Source organism: Lissotriton vulgaris, chromosome 3_1 (assembly GCF_964263255.1).
Source record: "Lissotriton vulgaris chromosome 3_1, aLisVul1.2, whole genome shotgun sequence".
Taxonomy (NCBI): Eukaryota; Metazoa; Chordata; class Amphibia; order Caudata; family Salamandridae; genus Lissotriton; species Lissotriton vulgaris.
The window spans coordinates 615,010,529-615,036,367 of record NC_141689.1 but is presented as its reverse complement, the minus strand read 5'-3'; the positions used below and the strand labels follow the sequence as shown (position 1 = coordinate 615,036,367).

The 25,839-nt window shown below is 44.9% G+C and overlaps 1 pseudogene; it reads left to right on the top strand.

Annotated features, from left to right (window-relative positions):
• Positions 1-15,634: 15,634 nt before the first annotated feature.
• LOC147726840 (ATP-dependent RNA helicase SUPV3L1, mitochondrial-like) lies at positions 15,635-25,527 on the top strand (annotated as a pseudogene).
• Positions 25,528-25,839: the final 312 nt, after the last annotated feature.

Here is a 25,839-nt window from a genome sequence, read left to right as displayed (position 1 = left end):
CTCTGCTCCCCTTCCCGGCCAAGGTCATCGAGAAAACTGTCAACAGACAGCTAACCCGATACCTCAAAGAAAACAGAATCCTGGACCCTTCCCAGTCAGGGTTCCGCAGCAACCACGGCACCGAGACTGCCCTCATCGCTGCCACCAATGACATCAGGACCCTGCTGAACAACGGCGAGACCGCAGCACTCATCCTCCTAGAACTCTCTGCCGCCTTCGACACCGTCTGCCACCGCACACTACATGCAAGCCTCCACGCCGCAGGGATCCGAGACAAGGCTCTGGATTGGGCCACCTCCTTCCTCTCTGGCAGAACCCGCAGTGTCCGTCTCCCCCCATGCCTTTCCAAAGCCTCCAAGATCATCTGCGGCATACCCCAGGGATCCTCCCTCAGCCCGATGCTGTTCAACATTTACATGGCCCCGCTCGCACACGTAGCCCGACAGCATGACCTCAACATAATCTTCTATGCCGACGACACTCAGCTGATCCTCTCCCTCACCAAGGACCCTATGACCGACAAAGCCAACCTCCACGATGGAATGAAGGCTGTCGCCGACTGAATGAAGCCCAGCCGTCTGAAGCTGAACTCGGACAAGACAGAGGTGCTCATCCTCCGCTCCAACCCTTCAGCCTGGGACGACTCCTGATGGCTGACGGCACTGGGGGCAGCCCCGACACCCACCAACCACGCACGCAACCTGGGACTCATCCTTGACTCAACGCTCTCAATGACTAAGCAAGTCAACGCCGTCTTCTCCTCCTGCTTCAACACCCTCCGCATGCTCCGCAAGATCAACAGATGCATCCCGACAGATACAACAAAGACAGTCACCCAGGCCCTCGTCAGCAGTAGACTCAACTATGGAAACGCCCTCCACGCTGGAGCCCCGACCAAGCTCATCAAACGACTACAACGCATCCAAAATGCCTCGGCACGACTGACCCTCGACGTACCACGCCATGGCCACATCATCCCCACCTGAGAAACCTGCACTGGCTTCCCGTCAACAAGAGAATATCCTTCAAGCTCCTCACCCACGCACACAAGGCACTCCACAAGACCGGCCCAGCCTACCTCAACAGACGGCTCTCCTTTTACATCCCCAACCACCAGCTACACTCCGCTGACCTCTTACTCGCCACCGTCCTGTGCATCCGGAGAACAACCATCTGTGGGAGATCCTTCTCCCACCTCACCGCCAAGACATGAAACACCCTCCAACTGAGCCTAGGACAGACCCAAGACCTGCTGACCTTTAGGAGGATACACAAGTCTGGCTTTTCGATCAGTAGCGCTCCCCCTCAGTGCCTTGAGACCCTCGAGGGTATGGAGTGCGCTTTACAAATGATTGATTGATTGTTTAATGTGTACATGCGGCCTCTTGCGGATATCATCTTGCCACATGAGATAAAGGTTGTCACCTATTCAGATGACACGCATCTGGTAATCACCCTCAATGGTCCCCGCAACTTTCCCTCTGACTTTGAAACTTGTTTGGAGAAAGTGGCCTCCTGGATGGAGCAATCCTGCCTTAAGTTAAACGGAGGGAAAACTGAATTAATGCTTCTGGGTAACACCTCCAACATGGATCTCAGACAGTTATGGCCCACTTGCCTGGGCCCCGCTCTGCCCCAACCCCCAAGACCAGGATTAAAAGCCTGGGCATTTGGCTGGATACATCCCTTAAGTTCAAGGATCAAGCAGTACGAGTAACAGGGTCCTGTTTTGGCACCATCAGGCTACTTCAAAAGGTTCTCCCTCTCCTTCCTACGAATGCAAGGAGGACCCTGATACAGACCCTTGTCCTATGGCACCTGGACTGTGGAAAATCCCTCTATTTATGAGCACCTGAAGCAACCATAAGGAAGCTCCAAGTTGCACTGACCTGCGCTGCTAGACTGCTAGACGAAGCTTCTAGAAAACCCAGCCCCTTTCTCATTGGAAAAAAAACCAGCTGGCTGGTACCAGTCTGCGTCAAGGCCAAGGCAGTGGCTGGCCAAGCCTCTGTATTTTGACTCTGAGACAGAGTTGTACATTGCACAGATAATATCCAGTTCACTCTGAGAGTGAAAAATAAGTGAGGAGCGAAAAACATGCCCTCCACACTCTTGCAGCTACATGCGAGCACAGAACATGGCGTCATTTATGAAAATGGAGTCAGTTATGCAAGCACTGCCATGCACACAGAAAAGCTTAAAGCAAGATAGAGTTACGAAGCAAGATGACATGAGGCCATATCAAAGCCAATAGTAAGAACTCATAATATAATGTACTGTTCAACTCCATGACGGCTCCCACTGATGCAGGGCCGTCCTACATTAAGGCTAGGATAAAATAACACACTAAAGTCATTTTAAGATGGTGGTAGTCGACGGTCATCATGGGGTGCTCAACCACAAAACTGGCTCTTTTACCACATTCCATCCCATGACCATCGACTATCACTGTCAACATATATCAAGAAATTGAACCTCCAACTTAAGAAATAACGACAAACAGAAAAGTGTATTTAAGCAATAACTCATTTGAAAGCACAAGTATAATACGGTGGAAATATGAAAGCATGTAACATAACATGGAATTACAACAGTCAATCCCTTGACCAATGACTACTATAACATATTGGCCTAAAATCAGCTACCTGGGGAAGAAGCATAGATAAGAGATTAGGCACACACTAGATATAGCAACATAAAGATATTAAAATACATATCACTAATACTAAAAAAACCTAGAACAGAGTGAAGTTTAACACAATCTGGCAACCACCCAAACAACCAATCCCACCACCCCTTTTCTACATCCTGCTTGACATCTTTAGCTAATTTGTGTAAAGAATTAATGTGGGATTGAATTGACTTAGAATGATCTGAAAGATTGAAACAACACATTCCCTCAAAGTTTAAACATCCATGATCATGTTTCAGGAGTAAATAATCAATAGTGGCACGGTTCTACAATATTGCTTTTCGTGCCACCCGCACAACTAATAAAAATTCTACTAAGGCAATTGATGTATGATTAATATTTTTCACCATAAGACATGCTAATTCACTAACAGCTCTAGAATTATAAATAGCTAGTCCTGGAATACCTACTATTGAAGCAACCAAACTAATATATTCAGACTTGGATAATAAATGCACTGCAGAATTACAATGTTCATCAAGCTGAACAGCTTCTCTCGTATTTCGAGAATGAGATGATGGGTCTAGCGGGAACATCAGGAGTCTTAACCTAGTAAAGGCACCCAGTCCACATGTGATACTCGCTGGTATATATGTATAAGTCACATTCCCACATGAGACTAACTCCCCTACAGGCAACTTGACATGCCTGAAATGACTGGCAGCAGATACCAAATTTTTGCACACCATGTTGTTTTGCACATTTGCGCAAACATTGTCATGTCTATGTTGACATAAAACTTTTTCCTGCCAAGACATAGTGGATGTATTCCTGTCAAAACGAATCTGAGCACATTTACCAATAATAGATGGGGTGCAAGTTAAATTGTAACAAATGTCGCCCCCAATGATGTTAAACATGATTACTTGTGTCATGTTTTTCCAATCATTATAAGTAGTTTCCGGACAAAATCAACAAAATTCATAAAGTGATAGATGAAATTTCACATCATGTTCCTCTACTGCCCCGTCTGCATTCGTGACATTAAAAGTCTGCAGAAGCACATTAACAGGAGAAGGCACAGATGCGAGGCATGTGGAAACGACATCCAATGTGCTCTTCATATTTGACATGCAGAAATATGATCTGTTGAGAACAGTCTGTGCTAGGTACTACTAGACATTGTCACTTTGAGTCAGTAACGCTGTCAGTCTGTGCAGTCACCTGGCCACTTCGGGGTAAGGGGCTCCTCAACCCGCCCTGGCCCCACCCGCACGTGACCAAAAGGAGTCCAGCGAACACAGACACGCCATACTGTGATCTAAAAGAACAGAAACAAAACAGGTATTACTCATTCTCTCAAATAACATTTGTCAGCAGGTACATGCTCCCACTTCTCCTGTCCTGGCTTCATGATTAATAGGACATTGTCCTTTCCTTTTGCAATGATTTCTGCCTGTTCGGGGGGTCTATTTGGAGACTCTACCCACCCTTTGGATCCTAGATTTTTATCTGTTGAGCCAAACCCTCCTTCCCCACGTACGGTGAGGAGGGCTGTGGCAGTCCCCTTCTTAACTACCCCTCCGTACACTGGCATAATCACCATTTGAGCAACTCTGTCTCCAGATTGTATCGTCAAATCGGCATCTCAACTATTGAGTAGGATGACTTTAATTTCACCTTGATAATCTGCATCAATGACTCCTCCCTGCTCTTGGATGCCCTTTAGAGCCAATCCAGATTGTAGGGCAATTAAACCAAAGTGCTCTGGAGGAATCTGAATTCCCACTCCAGTCTCAATGAGTGTAATGTCTCTTGGTTTCAGTCTGTACAGTATCAAAGCATGCAGGTCAAGACCTGCAGCCTCCGGTGTCACTCTGTATAGAGCCAAAGCTCCAGGAACTGTCTCCCAATAAAGAATGGTATTAGTGGCCACATGAGGCTGAATCTGCAAAGCGGGAGTTAACATTTGCATTAAAGGCTTTTCTGTATTTGCTAAAGGTCTATTATTAAATATCTGCAATGCTTCACTCAAACAATCTCTCCAGAGCCATCAGACAACTTTCTCAATTAATCTTTTAACAATCCATTCATGTGCTCAATCAAACCCGTAGCCTGTGGGTAATATGGGATTTTAAAGATCTACTCAATATTGTGCTGCACACAATATTCCTGCACCAATCTGCCTTTGAAATGAGATCCACTTTCACTTTGACTCTGTAATGGAATTCCATAATACAAAATCAGCAAGTCTAATGTTTTCAATGTATTCACCTGAGTAATACGTTTACATGGAAACGCGATCAAATATCCAGAGTATGTGTCCATAGCCGTTCACACATATTGATATCCTCGACTAGGTGGCAGGTGCCCAATATAATCAATTTGTCAAATCTACGCCTGTCATTTTCCTCTTCCTAGCTGGCCTCTCACTATCTGTGGGGCTGATCTATGTTGGGCATGCTGACAAACAGGATACTGAAAAATCACAGTTTTAATCAAATCTAGGGGAATGTGTATCCCTCTAGTCTCTGCCCACCTGCTTCTAATCTGTTCTCCAAAGTGTCCACATTTCTGATGTGCCCACTTCGCAATCCCAACCAGGTCAGAATCCTGTGTAGCCACTTCGGCCTCTGAAATGTTAGCTTTATCATCTGTGAGGGAATTAAACCAGTAGTCAAGTGAGTCAGTGGAACAATGAGCATCTAGATGATATACAGTAACTGTACTTTGTGTTAGCAAGGTCCAAATCTCTTTCCACAATTCCTTGCCCCAAACCTCCTTTGCATTTATCATCCAGTTATGAGCATGCCACATAGGAAGCCAAGTTGCTAACCCATTGGCAGTGGACCATGAATCAGTGTAAATATGACATTTTCCTGGCAATTCTTGTTTCAAAGCTTGATACACAGCATATAGTTCTACAAACTGACTACTCTTTTCTTCTCCAGTAGTGGTCAACAATTTCTGGGTCACAAGATTGTATGACAACGCCTTCCAGTGCCTCTTAGCTCCTACATACCTGGCTGCAGCATCAGTAAACAACACATGCTTCTTGTCCTCCGCGGATAATTCACCAAATGGCTTACCCAACTTTACAGGAGATTCCTGTATCTCAGGTACATCATGCAACACCTCTATCTCTTCCATTGACGCCTGCTCATGTAACACTGCGGTACCTTTGGGACCTACTCGGGCCCTATCCTGTATATACCACTTCCATTTAATTATGCTGGCTTCCTGCCCATGTCCTATTCTATGAGTTTTGGGGAAACTCATCACCCACTGCATTATTGGAATTCCAGGTCTCAAAATCACATCATGCCCTATGGCCAATTGCTCAGTATCCACTAGAGCCCAATAGCATGCAAGTAACTGTTTTTCAATGGGAGTGTACCGCTCTCCAGCATCTGACTGTTTTTTTGTCCAGAATCCTAAAGGTACTTTCATTCTTCCCTGCTTCTGCCACAAACTCCAACTCGCGTACGATCCTTGCGCTGTTGCATTCAGTTCAACATCTCCCTCTCGTACTGCCCATAAATCCAAAGCGTGCTCTATAGCCTCTTTGGCTAATTCAAATGCAGTTTGCTGCTGCTCTCCCCCTCAAATGCATTTTTCTTTCACGTAACTTTGTACAAAGGGGCCAAAATCTGCCTCATGTAAGCGATATGTTGTCTCTGAAAACCAAACAAACCAATAAACCTCTGATCTTCATTTCTGTTTCATGGCACTGCAAATTCTCTGATCTTTTGTTTGACTTGGGACACCACCTCTATGTGTCCCAGATGCCACTGAATACCCCAAAACCTCACACTTTGAGAGGGTCCTTGCAATTTGGCGGGATTTATTTCCCATCCCTTGCTCTGCAAATGTTCCATAATCCTGTCTAACTGAGTTTGCACTTGTTCTTGTGTCTCTCCCTGTATCGTCACATCATCAATGTAATGACAAAGCTGTACTCCGGGAATAACTGACACCATATCTAAATGCTCTGCCACCAGCCTGTGAAAGATCGTAGGACTATGCAAGTACCCTTGAGGCAAATTTATAAATGTCATTTGTCTACCATTCCATGAGAAACTGAACTGCTCCTGACATTAAGGGCCAATCGAAAAGAAAGCATTGGCAATGTAAACAGTCGCATAGCAAGTTCCAGGGTGCTTCTGTATTTTCTCAATTAAAGTAACAGTGTCTGGGACAGCAGCAGTCAAAGGATGTGCATGCTTATTCAATTCTCGATAATCAATTGTCATGCGCCAAGAATTATCACTTTTGTGCAATGGCCCCACTGGATTATTCCAAGCGGTAGTGATTGGGGTCACCACCTCTGCCTCTATCAAGTACTGTATCATTGCACTGTTCTCTTCATGCCTACCTGGAATTCTCTACTGCTTCAAATGAATTACCTTTTTTAGCGTGAGGCACCTTTACTAGAGGAATCTTCAAGTGACTCACCCTTATAGTGCCAACTGAAATGTTCTTTGATCCAAATTGATAATACCCATCTTCCAAATACAAGTAATTCCCTTCAAAATATCAATTTGAACAATATATTCAGAACGGGGCACAATCAATACAGTGTATTTTCTTTTTGGTATTCTCCCTATTTTCATGTGGACCTTTCTCTGCACTGCTGGTGTCTCTTTACCACCTAAGCCTGTAATTGTAAAATACTGTCCTTTAAAATTTCTGAGATTTCCATATATCAAAGTGGCCTCTGCTCTGGTATCTACTAGGGCTCAGGCCCTCTGAACATTACGATGTTTCCAATAAATTTCTATATCAACATAAGGTCTATTGTCTTTGCGAGTCCATCTTTACACAGGAACTTGACCTGTTTCCTAATCTTCCTTGTATCTGTCAATCTTTGCCCAGGTCAAATCCGGGTTCAATCCTTCATATCTTTAAGGGAGGAATTCCTCCTCCTTTCGGTTCTCAGTGAGCCATTCCCTTTCTAAGTCTCTCTCCACCTTCCTGCTTGAGCGGGCACGTCTCTCCCCCTCCTTTTCCTGCTCCTCGCTCTTGCCCTCATCTGACTGTTTTTGCATTTTATTTTGTTTATTCATTCTCCTGCTTCCTTCCTTCTTATCCAGACCTCTTTTCCTGTACATTTCCCACAGACTTTTAGTAGTTATGCCATCTATCTTTTCTTTTTTCCACACCATCTTTTAACAGAGCCATAAACATATCTCTTCTAGACAGCATGTTATTGTCTGCACGAGTCTCAGACCTAGAATCTCTCTCAGTTTTCATCCATTCCCCCAATTTTCCTAACTCACGAATTGCCTCAACCACCTGTGCTAAATTATTACCAGTCTGATTGATCAGCAAAGGCATCATCACTTGTGTGTATGCAGGAGGAGCAGTACAAATTATTCTATTTCACACAGACGCATTCAACAACCCATCCATCAACCTATCTGCGTTGTACAGAAAAATAGCAGTTTTCATCACCTCTTATTTAAGCCTCTGTATAGCATCTCTCAATATATACCAAGGTTTATCATTCACTGGCCAAGCTGACTCTGTTGGATATTTATGAGTACAGCCAATCACAGCCAACTGCAACAAGCTGATTTTATCATTGTCACTGTAATTCCTAAACTGCTCCTGCAGTGTAGAATCTGAACTGAGCGTACAAAATTTCACTGCATCTCTGTGGCCTAACATCACACCAGCAGCACCCAGATCAAACAACTGAACAATAAGCGTGGGCTGAAAATTCGTTCCGCTCGTGGAATTTGCGGATTTTCCGCTATTTCGCATTCCGCGAATCTCGTGAAATTGCGGTAAAATCCGCAAATTCGCGAGCGGGACGAATTTTCAGCCAAGCACTTAGAGGGTTACAGCCGCAGGTACAAAAGTTGAAGCTAATTTCTTTGTAACCTTTTACAAAAGGGTTACAAAGAAATTAACTTCAACTTGGGCACCTGCTGCTGTAATCCTATAAGTGCTTCCTGGCGCCTCGTTGCCTACTTGGAACTATTCTCTGACCCTGCTCTGACCCTTGAAGCAGGGTCAGAGAATAGTTACAAGTAGGCAATGAGGCGCCTGTCACGAAAATTAAACTTCAACAGGAAGCACTGACAGATATAAACAAGCATTTGCAATGCAATAGGTCTCGCATTAGGAAAGTTTGAGCTATTGGTCTTGTAAATGACAATTTTCTTTATTTATGTGTTGGTTTTGAAAATAGCTAAATTAATAGCTTTGAAGGGCAGAAAAACAAGCCGTAAAAGCGGCGCAATGCTCTGGGGGGCCCTATCTCCCCAATGCTGCGTCAAGCCTTATGCCTGCTTCAAGCAGGCGCAGGGTTTTGACGAAGCATTGGCCTAAAAGTGACTGAGTGAAATCTTGTAGATTTCACTCAGCCACTTTTAGGAGGTGTTTCTGCGCAGGAATACCCTCCCCTACGCCGAAACGCCTTCTGATGGCGAAGGGCTTTACAACGCATCTCTCAGATTCGTCATGTTGTTAATACCCAGCACTATGGCGCATCTTTTGTGCTGCTGCTGCGTCACAAAAGTGACGCAACTGCGGCGCAAAAGAGGCGCAAGCGGCTTGTAAATCTGCCCCATAGTGCTTTTACTACACTGCAGCTGCGTAAAGGGCCAGAAGATGTGTCTCCAGTGACCATGTGTGCCTGTGCCTGTGTTACAGCACACATCTTCTGGCCCTTTACGCAGCTGCAGTGTAGTAAAAGCACTATACATTTACCCAATGAGGGAGCACTTACTGGATTAGCCAGTAGAAAGTACTCCTGGGCAAATCGCAAAAAAATCTGCGATTTTGCGGGAAAATCCGCAAACTCGCTGATTTTTTTTGCGATTTCGCAGGGAAATCCGCGAATTCGCGTTCCGCGAATTCGCAAATTTTGCCCATCCTTACCGAACAATCCACGTAAGCAGGGATTCTTCAGGTCTCTGTCAAAATATGTCTGAAATGTAATTAATCTCCTGCTGAGTAAAATCTTCCATACTGTCCACCGAAACCCCCTGTGGGTAATTTGGACCACCCTGTATTTTTCGACGACAAATGGGTTGTGACTGAATCACTTTGCGTCCCAATGACTCACCCTGTGTTTCAGCCTGGTTACGCTCGTCAACTTTATTACATTCTCCACTTGAGTCTGAAAACTCTGAGGATTCCCAAATATTTCCATCCCACAGGGTCCCAGTCAATTCCAACCTCTTGTTAACTCTTCCTCTCCTGTTCCTATACATCCGCTTTTCAGCCTATTTTACCTTTGTAGTCTCCCTGATCTATAGGCCCCCTGGTCCGGCGGGTTAATTTCTGCAGACCTGTGGGGACCCTATTGTCTCTAGGGTGGTAAGATTCTCCCACTATTTGGTTTTGGGCGATCTTAATATCCATCTAGATTGACTAGACACCAAGGAGTTTGATATATTACAACTGGCACAACCCAACCAGCATGTCAGCCTTCCTACTCATCAGGTCGGCCATATATTGGACCCGATCTGTACTAATTTCCCTATTGCTATAAGGGACCCTTGTCCGGTGTCCTGGTCAGATCATTTTATATCCTATTTTTCCTGGAAAGTATCTGACGTAGAGACACAGGTGTGGTCCTACCAGAAGCCAGCTTTTGGGAAAATTGATCCTCTGGAATTTAGACCAGCTTTGGAATCTTCTAGGCCCATCCTGTCAGGGGAACTGGAGGAGTGTCTGTCGGGGTTTACTGGCTGGATGTCCTGCGTGGCTGATTCCGTGGCCTCCCTTCGGCCTGCCAGGATGGCTAGAGATTCGCCCTCTAAACCTTGGTTTAACTCAGCTCCTAAAGCTGCAAAGCATGATTGTAAGATTCTGCAGCGGGCCTGGCGCAGGAGCGATTTCTGCCCCACAGCCAAGTGGAAGCTCAGAGCACTGCAAAAAGTATATTACGAAGCCATTGTTTTGGCTAAAGGGTAATTCTTTGCAGCCCGCATCGAATCTGTCAGTAACAACTCCAAAGACATTTTTGCCATAGTGCAGAGCTTCACGTCTCCGCTGGTTCAATCGAGTGTGACTCCATCTTCATCTGCCTGGTGTAACATGCTCTCCTGTTGTTTTAGGGATAAAATTCAGGCTATCCAGGTGACATTTCCTTCAGCGATGGTAGCAGCGAGGGGTCCTTGGCGGTGCAACCTGCTGCTTCCACCTGCTCTCTGTCAGCATTCAGAGCAGTTGACTCCTTGGAATCTCTTAAAATTCTCAGGGGGCTTTAGTCTGGCTCACCTTCGGACTCCTGTTCGGCCAGGCTTCTTGCAGCAGAGGCAGAGAGTGTAAATACAGAAGTGAACTCTATTATCAATTTGTCGCTCCAGACAGCGGCTGTTGCTCAGGTTTGGAAGCAGGCGAAGATTCTGCCACTCCTTAAAAAACCTTCCTTGGATCCCCTCAATCCAGGAAACTATCAGCCTATCTCCCTCCTCCCGGCTATAGCCAAGGTATGTGAGAAGGTGGTCAATAAACAGCTCACAGAGTATGTGGAGAGTGGGCACTCCTGCACCCAGCTCAATCAGGGTTTTGAGCCTCTCACAGCACTGAGACTGTCTTAGTAGAGGTGGTGAAGGCCATTCGGGAGTGCCTCGACGCCAAGGGGAGAGCATCAGTAATTTTGCTGGATCTCTTGAAGGCGTTCGATACAGTCCAACATGCACTGCTTTTGGCCCAACTAGCAATGATTGGTGTGTCGGGAGCCATTTGGGGCTGGCTTAGGTCTTTTCTGAAGGAGCATGTTGAGCAGATTTGGCTCCCTCCTTTCTCCTCCTCCCCTCAGTTGGTAACTACTGGAGTTTCGCAGGGTTCCTCCGTTAGCCCTCTCCTCTTTAACATCTATGTCACTCCACTGATAAATCTGGCAGAGGAGCATGGGGCTAAGGTGAGGGCCTATGCGGACGATACCCAATTGCTCTTTACCCGGGATAAAGTAACAGACTCTGTTTCAGTGGCGCAACAGTGCTTAGCCTCCATTTTTAAATGGTTGGCGGACGCACAGCTTAAGTGCAATGAACAGAAGTCTGAGATCTTATTATTTGGCAAATTCCCCTCTGATTTCCGATAGAAGCTGTGGCCACCTGATTCTCCATTGTCCCAAACCAGGGGACAGCCCGTAAAAAAAATTCTGGGTGTATGGTTCAATGAGAGTCTTTCTTTTTCGATACATATTAAGAAACTGTCTGGTTGCTGTTTTGGCCTTCTTAAGACTCTCAGGAACTTTTCCCACTTGTTCCGCAGACGGCGAGAGAAACAGTTATGTGTGCTCTGATTTTGTCACGTCTGGATTGCGCCAATGCCTTCTATGCTATCATCCATGGTGAAAAAGTTACAGGTGGTTCAGAATACGGGGGCCAGACTGTTATTGGGCATTTTCGGGGAGGAACAGCGTGCTCCACCAATTGCGTTCTCTTCATTGGCTCCCCGTGGCGGACAGAGTTAAATTTAAATCTCTGGTTCTGGTCCATCGTGCTCTCCCCCAGTGTGGCCCCTTATCTTCAGAGGCGCTTTTCTTGTTATGTCCCTTCGCGGGCTCTCCGACCAATGTCCCTTTGCTTTGCCCGGGTCCCTTGTTTCAAGTATCGGAGTCTAGGGGGCAGCTCTTTTGCAGTGAAGGCTAGTGCGGCCTGGAATGCCCTCCCCCTTGCCTTGCGGTCTATCCAGGTCCCAGTTGTGTTCAAAAGGAAATTGAAGACACATTTCTTGCGCTTGATAGCTTCTCCTAGCCCCCCTTTGGCATCATGCCGAGACACTCATGAGTATCCGAGCGCGTTATGAATGGATGTAACATAACATATTGGGTGATACGAACTGCAGCTTTTTCTGCTACAGTCTGGTAGGTGTCCAACTTATCTTGCAATAATTTATTCTGACAGGTTAACATTGTAGAGGAATTTTTGGCTTCAACAAACTGCTTCTCTAATTTTTCACATTCACTTTGCAACTGAACATATTTCTCATGTATGATTCTATAAGCATTTAAGAGAATCCAACCTCTTCTTCCTAATGTAGAAAGTTCCTCTCCTTTTTTGACAGGCAATTTTTGCCAACATGCAATCACTTGTGCAGGCAGAGCATCAGCTAAACACGCACTCCAATTTTCACTCAATCCAGGACAATTAGCCCACTCATGGGCAAGCTCACCATATTGGACCATTTCCCATCCTGGAATCACAATTCGTATCTGGGAGTCTGCTTTTGATTTTCTAGATAACATATTTCTTCCCCTTTAATCCAACCTTTTGAATCCGGTGAAAGTGACGCCAAGATGCAATGAATGTGCTTTTCGCTAAAAGAACACACCCTAACCCAACACCTCCAAAAGGCAGTGCAAAATCCAGCACTTCCTTAAGGCGAGGTAAGAAAACACACCCAAATGTAGGTAAAATAACATATAAGTTTACTACAGCTACACACTCTACAAATGCTAAATAATAATAATAAATAAAAACTGTTATTTTGCTCACCACACCACCCTAGTTTGGACCCAGCCATATGCAAATCAGTCTTGATCCTGCTTCTAACAGGAACAGTCCAGCCTGAACTGTCGCGCCAGGTCCTGCACATATCTTCCTCTTTATATAACCTCTTCCCTTAAACTATCAACATCGTGTATTACTACAGGTTGAAAGAACATCCTTTTACAGTAGAAAACTCTAGCCAGAAAGGCTGTTTTTACTGCCTTATTAATTCTTTCTGGTTAATTACTGGTCCTGGGTTGCTTGTGTTCCGATTCATGGACGACCTGGCCTGGGAGTTTGGGCTGAACTGCTCCCATTGGAGCGGAGACAAGACTGATTTGCATATGGCTGGGTCCAAATTGTGGTGGCTTAATTATCTCAAGAAGCATTTCAGTGGTTGTTAAATTTGATTAATGCTGACTTGAATGATGATGAGCTTTGTTACCAGAAGATGCAGATTCAACATTCCCACTCATGAAAGTATGCTTCCTGATATCTCCTTGGTGAGTCTTATTCTTGTTAGTGAACAGGAAAAGCTCCTTGTATGTTCCTATACCTTTTTTACAAGATATTGCTAAATCTTGTGGGATCTCTGTCATTTTAGTATCAGAGAATGATCACTGCCCAAAAGAAATCGAGGAATTAAACTACTGTTTCTCATACTCTCTGACCTTTACACCCCATCCCCCCCCAAAAATTCTCCAAATATATTTCCTATCACATTACCTCTCTCACTCTCTGACCCTTTCTCCCCACCTCCCTAACAAACTACACTTACAATATGGAGCCCATGGGCCTGCACACCTATTCCATCAAATATCCCCCTAGCCTCTCAAAAAAGCGGCCAAAGGCTTCAAACATAGTCTACTAAAATCCCACCCAGAAACCCCAATCTCTGACCCCTACTTCTCAAATAACAAAGGGCACATAACAAACAACATCATCCTGTACATTAAAAGAAGAGCACAATGGTGGAAAGCTTTTCTCGCCCTATTCTCGATTGCATCCACTAAGAAAACTGCACATGGTCTTACATTATCCATCATTCCATTCCTGTTCTACAAAGCAACTGCTACATTTACCATCTATCATAATGGGATCATCCACACGCAGGCATCAGAACATAACCTATATATACTGCATAACATCTTCCCAATCATCAAATCGAAGGGTGCAAGACCCTATCCCACCTCCCCATCAAACCATCCTCCCAGGGCTTTGACTGACTCCCTACCTGACTCCCCATCTAGATGTTCTCCCTTGGTATCCCATAGTGTGAATACACCCACCCCAGGACTAATCGACACCCCATTAAATGACATACATCTCCATAATACCTACTTTTGCCCCAGCACCACCATAATTTCTACTATACCCACCTCTTTTCATAATCGCACCTCCTCGCCCCAGCCCTCCCGTACGCCACCTCACCCTCCACCACCACTCCCCATCTCCACAACCACACCTCCGCCCACCCTTTCTATAGCACACCCCTCCCCACCTCCCTCTCCATCCCCAGTATTCCATTGCAGATTCTGCTCCAATCTCACCTTACACACCTATTCCCGATCAGAGCACGATCCAAACCTCTCCTTCTTGATGCACTACTAATCTCACCGCCCCTCCTCCTATAGCTCTCATCAATACCCCCTCACGTCCCCTCTCAACCTCCCCCTTTCCAGTGATGACCACCCTGGAATAATGCAATACAACAAATCAGATCCTCCTAAAGCACACATCAGTACCCCTTCAAGTCCCTTCTCTACCCCTCCCTTCTCCACGGACTACCACACTGAAAAACCACCAGACGTTGAGCCAGCTCACGTCGCACCCCAGGACCCCACACATGTAATAATCCCTCCTCACTTAACCACAGTCCAGGCTATCAATACGATAACCTCTACACCTAACCCCAGACTCGATTAGATACTACTATCCCTACAACAAATCAAAGAGGACATCCAAACTCTTCATGACTTGATCCTGCTACAACCCAAGCCACATGCGAGGCTCACTCAGTCATGCACTAGCTCCCAGTCTCAGATGCTCCACAGATGGAAACAAGTACCTTACCCCAATGCTTCATCCGGTCTGATCAGGAAAAAAAACCTATTGTCGAAAGATCTTACTTCCCTACTCCATTCCTACGAGCTCCTTTACCCACCCCATAAACCTGCGCACACGGATAACACACAGAAACTGTCCTTAATCCAACCAATCCAGTCCAATGCCTCTAGAGTTACAAGACACACACCCATAGGTATTGTTGAAAATAACCTCGAGAAAGTACCCATCTTTTACGATCACAAAACTACTCCTACCAAGGCCCAGCTAAAATGTATCCTACTAAATTGTAGATCGGCCGCACGTCATGCTGCTGATATAGCTGACCTCATAATAACCAATGAACCCAACCTAGGGAAATCTGGCTAAACAAATCATCCATGCCCATCTTAGACATACTAGTTACCCCAAACTATTACATCACAAGACTAGATAGACTTGATAGGTTAGGGGGTGGTATTGCCTGCATCCATAGGTGGTCATGTCCAGGCTCCGCTTCTTCTGGCTACTCTCCAGCATCAAAGCATGTCTTCCATCACGTATTTGGTGCAGGTAACGGGGGCCCCGGCGTGGTCCTTGGGTGGTCTCTACCCGCTCTATGGTATCCTCCAAGGGGGATGACTGTCAGCCAATGGACACTTCCCTGTTTGTACCTGTACAGTTGAAGCCCATGCAGAACTTGGAGGGTGACATTGGGGCTGAATTGACCCGGGCTTTGGACAGAGGAGAGATCTTGAAACTGTTAAATCGATTTTACAAAAGGATAGAAATGCAAAAGCTGGCCGGGTAAAAATGGGTTAGACACACGTCTTTTTCACCAAGCTTTTTTAAGCTTTAGAAGACATTTAATGGAGTCAGAATCGTTGGATGTGGACCTGCATATTATTCTAAATGACATATGATGTGATGGAGGTCATGTTGATGATCTTTTCCCATTTTTTATTAGTCACGCAAAACAGATCTTCCCCATGCTGGACTGCATAGACGATCTTCATAAATCATTGATTTAAGATTACCATCCAACTGGTATGCTGAAGCAAGAGGTATTCAACAAAAAATTGTGTTTCATGCTGGACCTACAAACAGTGAAAAAACCTACCATGCCATCAAAAGGTACTTGGCCACAAAATCAGGCGTATATTGTCGTCCATTAAAATTGCTGGCACATGACATTTTCCAGAAAAGTAATGATGCTGGTATGCCATGTGACCTAGTAACAGGAGAAGAAGCGGGGCACGTTGATCCAGGAGGCAGACCAGCCAGTCATGGGGCATGCACTATCGAGATGTGCAGTGTAACAACACCTTATGAAGTTGCAGTGATTGATGAAATTCAGATGATCAAAGATACAGCAAGAGGATGGGCAGGGACAAGAGCCCCTTTGGAACTGTGTGCAGAAGAAATTCATGTATGCAGAGAAGCTGCTGCTATAAATTTGGTGACCAAACTTATGCTCACAACAGGAGAGGAAGTCGAGGTTCAAAACTACATGAGGCTAACCCCAATTACTGTCCAAGATCGTGCTCTGGAAACATTAGATAACCTACACCCTGGTGACTGCATTGTTTGTTTCAATAAAAATGACATTTACTCTGTGAGTAGACAGATTGAAGCCTGTGGGTAAGAATGTGCAGTCATATATGGAAGTCTTCCACCAGGAACAAAATTGCCTCAGGCAAAGAAATGTAATGATCCTGATGATCCATGTAAAATTCTAGCTGCAACAGATGCTATAGGAATGGGACTTAACTTGAGCATTAAACGAATCATTTGTAATTCTCTGGTGAAGCCTACCATTAATGAAAAGGGGGAAAAGGAGACTGACATTATCACAACATCTCAAGCCCTGCAGTTTTCTGGTCGTGCAGGGGGATTCTGATAAATATTTAAGGAATGATTTGTCACCACAATACATCGTGAGGACCTGGTGTTGCTGAAAGAAATTCTGAATAAACCTGTTGACCGAGACTTTTGCTTTCTTGACACCGGGTGCTCCTTTTGCTGCTTTCCACCCACGCCTCACGGCCCCCGCTTCCCGGGTGCCGTTCGAGGTTTTGCCATCACTGGATTGCCTGAACTTAAGAGGTAACCGCCGAGGGAACAGCACTGTATCAGGGACTGCGAAGACCAGCGGGCGCTGCGGTAACAAATTCGCCTCAGCTGGCCCTCTTCCCGCCCCCTCCTGCCGGACTTTAAGAGAGGAGGGTTGAACTTACTTTGTGTGCCTGCTGACCGAGACTTTTGCTTTCTTGACACCAGGTGCTCCTTTTGCTGCTTTCCACCCACGCCTCACGGCCCCCGCTTCGCGGGTGCCGTTTGAGGTTTTGCCATCACTGGATTGCCTGAACTTAAGAGGTAACCACCGAGGGAACAGCACTGTATCAGGGACTGCGAGGACCAGCGGGCGCTGCGGTAACAAACTCGCCTCAGCTGGCCCTCTTCCCGCCCCCTCCTGCCGGACTTTAAGAGAGGAGGGTTGAACTTACTTTGTGTGCCTGCTGACCGAGACTTTTGCTTTCTTGACACCGGGTGCTCCTTTTGCTGCTTTCCAACCACGCCTCATGGCCCCCGCTTCGCGGGTGCCGTTCGAGGTTTTGCCATCACTGGATTGCCTGAACTTAAGAGGTAACCGCCGAGGGAACAGCACTGTATCAGGGACTGCGAGGACCAGCGGGCGCTGCGGTAACAAACTCGCCTCAGCTGGCCCTCTTCCCGCCCCCTCCTGCCGGACTTTAAGAGAGGAGGGTTGAACTTACTTTGTGTGCCTGCTGACCGAGATTTTTGCTTTCTTGACACCGGGTGCTCCTTTTGCTGCTTTCCACCCACGCCTCACGGCCCCCGCTTCGCGGGAGCCGTTCGAGGTTTTGCCATCACTGGATTGCCTGAACTTAAGAGGTAACCACTGAGGGAACAGCACTGTATCAGGGACTGCGAGGACCAGCGTGCGCTGCGGTAACAAACTCGCCTCAGCTGGCCCTCTTCCCGCCCCCTCCTGCCGGACTTTAAGAGAGGAGGGTTGAACTTACTTTGTGTGCCTGCTGACCGAGACTTTTGCTTTCTTGACACCGGGTGCTTCTTTTTCTGCTTTCCACCCACGCCTCATGGCCCCCGCTTCGCGGGTGCCGTTCGAGGTTTTGCCATCACTGGATTGCCTGAACTTAAGAGGTAACCGCCGAGGGAACAGCACTGTATCAGGGACTGCGAGGACCAGCGGGCGCTGCGGTAACAAACTCGCCTCAGCTGGCCCTCTTTCCGCCCCCTCCTGCCGGACTTTAAGAGAGGAGGGTTGAACTTACTTTGTGTGCCTGCTGACCGAGACTTTTGCTTTCTTGACACCGGGTGCTCCTTTTGCTGCTTTCCACCCACGCCTCACGGCCCCCGCTTCGCGGGCGCCGTTCGAGGTTTTGCCATCACTGGATTGCCTGAACTTAAGAGGTAACCGCCGAGGGAACAGCACTGTATCAGGGACTGCGAGGACCAGCGGGCGCTGCGGTAACAAACTCGCCTCAGCTGGCCCTCTTCCCGCCCCCTCGTAGTATAATAAGCCAGTCAAAGACGCGCTAGCGGGACGCGCGCGGGGCAAAGCGCGGAGCGAAGCCCGGGCAAAGGGCGGGCCCTCTGAGGCCCTCAGAGAACCGAGGAGACCGGACTGGACATTACCCTCTGGTATTTTACTTTCTTACTCTAGTTGTTGTTAAAATTTGCTGGACTTCCTAGAATTTTGTTTCGTACTTCTAGAATATTGCGTTTATCATGTCTGACAAGCAGGGAGGGTTGTTAAACAAAACACTTGATAACTATTTTACTAAGGCCTCCCCAGACATCCCTTCGGAAATTGCCTTGGCAGAGCGTCGAGCCGAACGCCGTCGCTCTGTGGAAAGCATGAAAAATCGGCCAATGTCACCATTATTTTTAGCCCCTTCCTGCACTAATGAAAATTCCCAGCTAGCTAATGTTATTGTACATATATCGGATAGTCAGCCACCAGAAGTAATCAACATTACACCGTCCCAAATCACTTCCCCTGAGCTAGCTACGAATGGCACCCCTTCAACTATCCATATGAGTACCCCTAATGTAACAAAGCCATCTGCCCATATGCTAACCAAAACAACGAGTAATAGGGCAAAGAAACCCATGCCTGTATCAAGGATACATGCACCTCCTCCTTGCAAGAAGAGGCGAAAAGGGGGGAACTTACAACAACCAAAGTTAAGTCACTCTGACTTTGGGAAAAAGACGAAGAGTTCTGTCAATAACACTGATAACCCACTAGTAGCTACAGAAGGGTCTATCACTACACCATTGCTTTTACCCAACATGCCTATAGATACAGAGGGCGACATGGATGCCTCTATGATGGATAAAGCGCCCCAAGTAAATCGTGACCTTGTTACCTTAGACACTCTAGAAAGTTTAATCAAAACCTACTCAGCATCAATTCTAGAGAGGCTGATTGAAGTGGAACTCAGACTAAGCAAAATTGAGCGGGCACTGGGAAACAAGGGTGTTGATAACATCATAACTCCCAATAATGTACTGCATAAAACTGTTACTCAACCTGAATTTATCCCTGTTGCACCAGTTTCTATTTCTAAATCTATTTCGCAGTCAAATCCTTCCACTTCTAAGCCCATAGGGAACAAAACGACTGTCCAGTCAATTCCACCACCCAAAAACCCCCACAAAAAACCAGATCCTACGCCGGTTACCCTAGTAAGCAAGCCTCCCAATGGTATGGTAAATACTCCCCAGGAAAGAACCACAACAGAGGCGGGGGGCCCGAAGTCCAGCTGGGGGAGACCTAAACAGGCTCCGTTTCCTGAATTACCACCAGAGGCAGTGCCCTTTGTGGTAGTCCTAACAGGGGTCCCTGTGTTACAACCTAATAAGCGGGAGGGTTTTGCACAATTAAAAAATAAGATTATGCATTGGCTAAGTCTTTACAGGCCAATAGCAAACCATGTAAATGGTGAAATTGTGCATGTTCGTCGTCTCCAATGGCTGGGGGGTAGACCCAAAAACATCGAGGGCGACGTGGTGGTTGTGAATTTTAGGATCCCAATGCTGTACAATTTATATTAAACTGGCCGCCAGGCACTACCAACAACTGCATAATCCCTAGACCACTGACGTATTTTTATCCTAGGTCAGTGGTATTTCCCTCCCAGCACCAACCATCCGATATAACATCTCAAACCCACCCTAGTTGTTATCCACCAATAATACAGAGGGCTGGTAACACTCAACATACACTGTACCCGCCAACTAGACAGAATCCTAGGGACTTCTATTACCCGCCAAACCCCGTGCCCGCACCTGATTCCCTTGGATGGAATTGTGTACCTTTCAGACCCCTCAATTCCAGCAACAGAAGAATGGACCATCTAAAGCCATTCACACCTCTAGAAACCACTAATAGATTTGATATATTCAGTGGACTAGATGATTGTGATTGATGCCATATGTCATTGGGGGGCGAGGGAAATGAAGCAAGAACTGTTAACACGGGGGGGTGCGGGGGGAGTGGGAAAAGAACCAAGTTTCTTGAGCGTTGGGGGTATTATTAATGAAACTGAACCCTTGGGGAATATAGGATCCTTACCTGTGGCTGTATTAACAACTAGGGATAGATTTACATTGAATGAAAGTGTTACATACCCAAATGACCTGCTGCCTCCCCAGGACGATCTGAATAGTTCAGAAGGGTCCTTAGTTGTGCAACTTGAGGTTCTCCTCAATCGCAAGGAGGTGGAAAAGGTACCTTTAGAAAAGGCTCCTGAACCAAGGCAATCATTTAAACTGGTCTCCTGGAACATAGCAGGGGTCTCAAAAAATCTGAGGGACCCAGAATGGGCAAGCTATATCGATTCCTTCGACTTCCGCATGTTACAGGAGACCTGGTCAGTCGAAATTACACACAGACTAGGGAACAAAACGTATGGAACTAGTGCTATTCCATCTAGGAGTGGAAGACCTTCGGGTGGTTTAATAACCTGGGTGAAAGTTAATTTAAGGGTGAACATTGAGGTGGTGGATGCAAATTCCCCAGATATACTGGTTTTAAAAATTACTGCACGAGAAGGAAAAAAACTTTTTCTAGTAAATATTTACAATAGGCCATCACCCATAACAAGAGAATCCCCAACACTATCCCATCTAGATCTCTTTTTGAGTAATCTGGATACCTGGGAGGACTTTATTATTGTGGCTGGCGATTTAAATTGCAACTATGAGCCAGTCATAGGACTCAGTGATATTTTTGCAGAAGAAGACGAGGCTAATAAAATCCCTGCCTTAGACAATGTTAAACCAGTTAAATGTTCAACTATGGCCCTCCAAATGACCAAAATATGTGCAGAACATTGCATTAGGGCCTGCAATGGACGTTTACCGTCGGATAGTTTGAAGAAGCCTACCTTTTTTAGGAGGAATTACAAAAGTAACATAGATTTTGTCATTGCCTCCATACCAACTTGGGCATACCTCCTTGACATGGAGGTAATAAAAAGATTAGAAAGCGATCACTTCCCTCTAGATCTTAAAATGGAGGTTTCACTGTTAGAAGTTACAGCTTCCTCCATGTCCCAAGAAGGAATTAATGGTGACAACAATGAGACCCACATTAGCAACAACAGACGGTCTCTAAAATGGCCACTTATACTGGACAACGGCGAAATTGTTACAGAAATATATACACTTTTCGCATGTACCTTTGGATCATATTTAAATCATACACCAGATGAGGAAAATAATAGTCATTTCAAGATGTTACATCAAAAATTCTTTGATGCTCTTAAGCCGCTAGTTACCAAAATGTCCAAGAAAAGTCAGCAAAAGACACACAATTTGTCTCATAGCAAACCCTGGTACAACAAAGCTTGTAGGGAGTCCAAAAGGGCACTTTTAACTGCGATTAAATCCAAGGCATTTTTAGACATTAAATCAGCTAGGAACAATTATAAATTGGTACAAAAGGCATCCAAACTAGCTTGGGAAGATGAAAAATGGGCTGATTTGCTGCTTGCAGCAAAATCACATGATAATGCAGCTTTTTGGAGGCTAGTAGCGAATGGTAATCATAAAGGGAGAGTGGCCAAGGACGTCTATTTGGACGAACAGACCTGGGTTAACCACTTCACTAGCCTTTACAAAAAATATGAAGATTTCCCCACTGACATGTTTGTCTTAAGCAACGCTCTTCCAACAGATTATCTGGATTTTACGCTAGGAGAAACAGAGCTGGCAATAAGCCAAATAAAATCTGGTAAAGCCCCTGGGTTAGACAAGATTCCGGGAGACTTGTATAAACACGATCTAAAAGTATGGGTACCTTACATTAATTACCTGTGCAATAAGTTATCCCACAATCTAGACTTCCCAGAGAGTTGGAAGGGTGCCGAAATTGTTTTAATTTTTAAAAAAGGAGACAGGATGGACCCCTCAAATTACCGGCCAATAAGTTTAATGGATATACTCCAGAAAATCTATGCACAACATATCTTATTTCGTGTTAATGACTGGCTGGATGAAAATGCAATTTTAACTAGATATCAAGCTGGATTCAGACCCAAAGTAAGCACAATAGACCAAATCTTCCGATTCTGTTGCCTTTACTGGAAATACGTAAAGATCAAAAAGGGCCAATTATATGTTGCATTTGTCGATCTAAGGGCAGCATTAGTGCCTCGCAAATTACTATGGGAAGCATTGAGTGCAGCAGGGATGCAAATTACCTTAATAGTCCAGATCAAAGAGCTCCATAGAGATAACTTCGCGAGAATCCGTTGGGGCCCAAACGGAGAACTAACCCCAAAAATTCCTATTGGCGTGGTGTCCGCCAGGGGTGCGTTGTGGCCCCTACACTCTTTTCCCTTTTCGTGAATGACATTCCCTCACATCTTGAGGGATGTAAAAATGACTCCCCTAAACTAAACGGAGAAAAGGTAACTTCCCTATTATTTGCTGACAACACTATTCTGATTTCCCAGACAATAAAAGGTCTCCAAGCTCAACTAAATTCTTTCAGTGAGTATTGTAGCAAGAAGGGATTGGAGATAAATGGGAAAAAGACTGAATGTATGGCCCTAAATCCTAGCAAAACAGATAAAGGCTGCTTAACCCTAAATGGATTAAAATTAGAATCGGTCCCTTACTTTGCATACCTAGGGGTGACATTGGATTCCAAATGTTCCTGGAAAGCCCAATTGGAAAAAAGTAAGATGACATTTTCCCAGAATGCAAAACCTATTCTCAGGGAACAAAGTCTGAGCACTAGCAAAGCCGTGTCTCCTGCGGTTGAACTTTTTAAATTTAAAATACAGCCAGCAGTGCTTTATGGCTCAGAAATTTGGGGCCCTGGGTCCAAGGGCACTTTTAGTGTCCTGGACAATAACTTTATGAGAAGTCTGGTTAGGGTCCCTAGAAGTACTCCCCTGGTGCCCCTCCAACTGGACCTAAATTTTCGAAGAACGGACCACCACATTATTATACGCCCTCTGCTGTTATGGGTTAGGTTATGGCGGGTACCAGAACTACAAGATTACAGGGATGGGCTTAAAGAAATCATGGAGCTTGACAACCTCAAAGTAATATCGTGGTTCAAACATGTCAAAACTTGGCTCAATAATTTAGGTCTGAAACATTTTTGGGAAAACCCGGACCTATTACCACCTAACTCGAAACAAATAGTAAAAAGGGCCTTCTGGACTTACACCACAGACATGATCAAAAGTGCTTCATCTAGTGGGACACTAGTAACAAAGTTCCTCACCCTTAAAGACGAACCAATCTTTGAGACCTTTTTGGATGAAATAGAACCGCCACTTGCAAAGACTCTATTTTTAAAATTTAGATATGGCAACCTTCAAATAAGCTCCACATTGGCTCGCTGGACCAATGGTCCAAATATTTCAAATCTAGTGGCAGATGAACTTTGCCCCATGTGTGGAAGTCACCAAAAAGAAAATGAGCAACATATCCTCTTTTTCTACCCATTAAATGCACAGGCCAGGAAAAGATGGATTAAACCAATATGCCTAGCGTTAGGCGTGAGATCATGTTCTCAGGCTCTGAGAATTCTTTCTACTAACACAACTCAACCTATAATATTTAGTGTTAGTAGATTTTTGCATTGTATCTTTTTCCAAAGAAAAAAACTGGGATATCAATTGTAAATGGGTTTAATTCCAGAGACAGAATTGTTAAAATTCTCTTTAAGTAATTAATGGGGGGTCCATTGCAGAACTCTAATGTTGTCGTCCACAATTGTCTCTAATATAAATGATTTGTTCTTAACCAATGGTTTTATGTTCCATGCTGTACAGTTTTAATATGCTTTTATTGTATGTATATGAATTGCTTCTTTTATGGCATTAATGCCGAAATAAAGATTCTTTGAATTGAATTGAATTGAATTAACCTGTTCATCAAATTGAGACAGCAGGTCTGCACCCCACAGCAGAACAGATAGAAGTGTTTGCTTATCAGCTTCCTGATGCTACTCTGTCAAATTTAATTAATATTTTTGTGAGCCTTTCAACAGTAGATTGGACATTACTTTGCCTGTAATATTGATGATTTTAAATTTGTTGCAGATATGATTCAACACATGCCTTTAAACCTGAGAGCTAGGTATGTGTTCTGCACAGCATCCATCAATAGAAAACAGCCTTTTGTCTGCACCTCATTGTTGAAGTTTGCCAGGCAGTTCAGCAGAAATGAGCCACTGACATTTGATTGGATGTGCAGACATGTTAATAGGCCACTTATCCCACCGAAGAACATCAAGGAACTTATGCATCTAGAGGCTCTTCACAATGTCCTTGATCTCTATCTGTGGTTAAGTTACCGGTTTATGGATATGCTCCCTGATGCTAACCTTATAAGAGTAATACAGAAAGAACTGACAGTATTATACAAATTGGGGTGTGCAACATTACAAAACTAATTCGAGTTTCGGAAACAAATACTACCATGCCTATGGTGCATGCAGCTCTACTAGCCACAACGAATGTGAATGACGGAATTCAGAATCTCTAAGAAATGAGTGCTCATAACAGTATGCCGGCTAATGTCCTGCGAAGTCCTGGTCAGAGAAGAATGAGAGGATCCAAAACACTGGGTTCTGGAACTGCTGAGTTGAAGTCAGATAAGCATGGCCATAGGAGTGGTCCTCTTTCTGCCAAATTAGTAAAAGAAGGTCTATTGACACCGGAACTCTTAGAACAGCTTGAAAAAGAATGACTAATTCAACAGAAAAAAGTGGATCGTTACCTAAGCAAAGAGACAATGAATGTAGTGGTTCAAAAGGCAAACTGAAGAAGTAGGAATACTTGTCATTGAAAACATTTCTATTTTTATGGACAAAATGATCATCTACTTTTTAATGACAAAGACCTAGTTGATAGCCTCTGTAAGTAAGAGATGCATCATCATCAGATAAATCTTTATTCGGTTCACAGACTAAAAATATAAAAGATATATGCATATAAAATGAGTTTTGAGATGTCATTTAAATGACTTTTTGCAGTAATTAATCCTTATAACTTTATCTTAAAATCCATACACACATTTTTATAACAAAGATTCAACGGTTCCCACTGCCCATCCGAACCGGGCTTAGTTGTTAACCAAAAGTACAAGGTACAGATATAAACAAAACCGAGTAAGGGTAATACTAAAAAC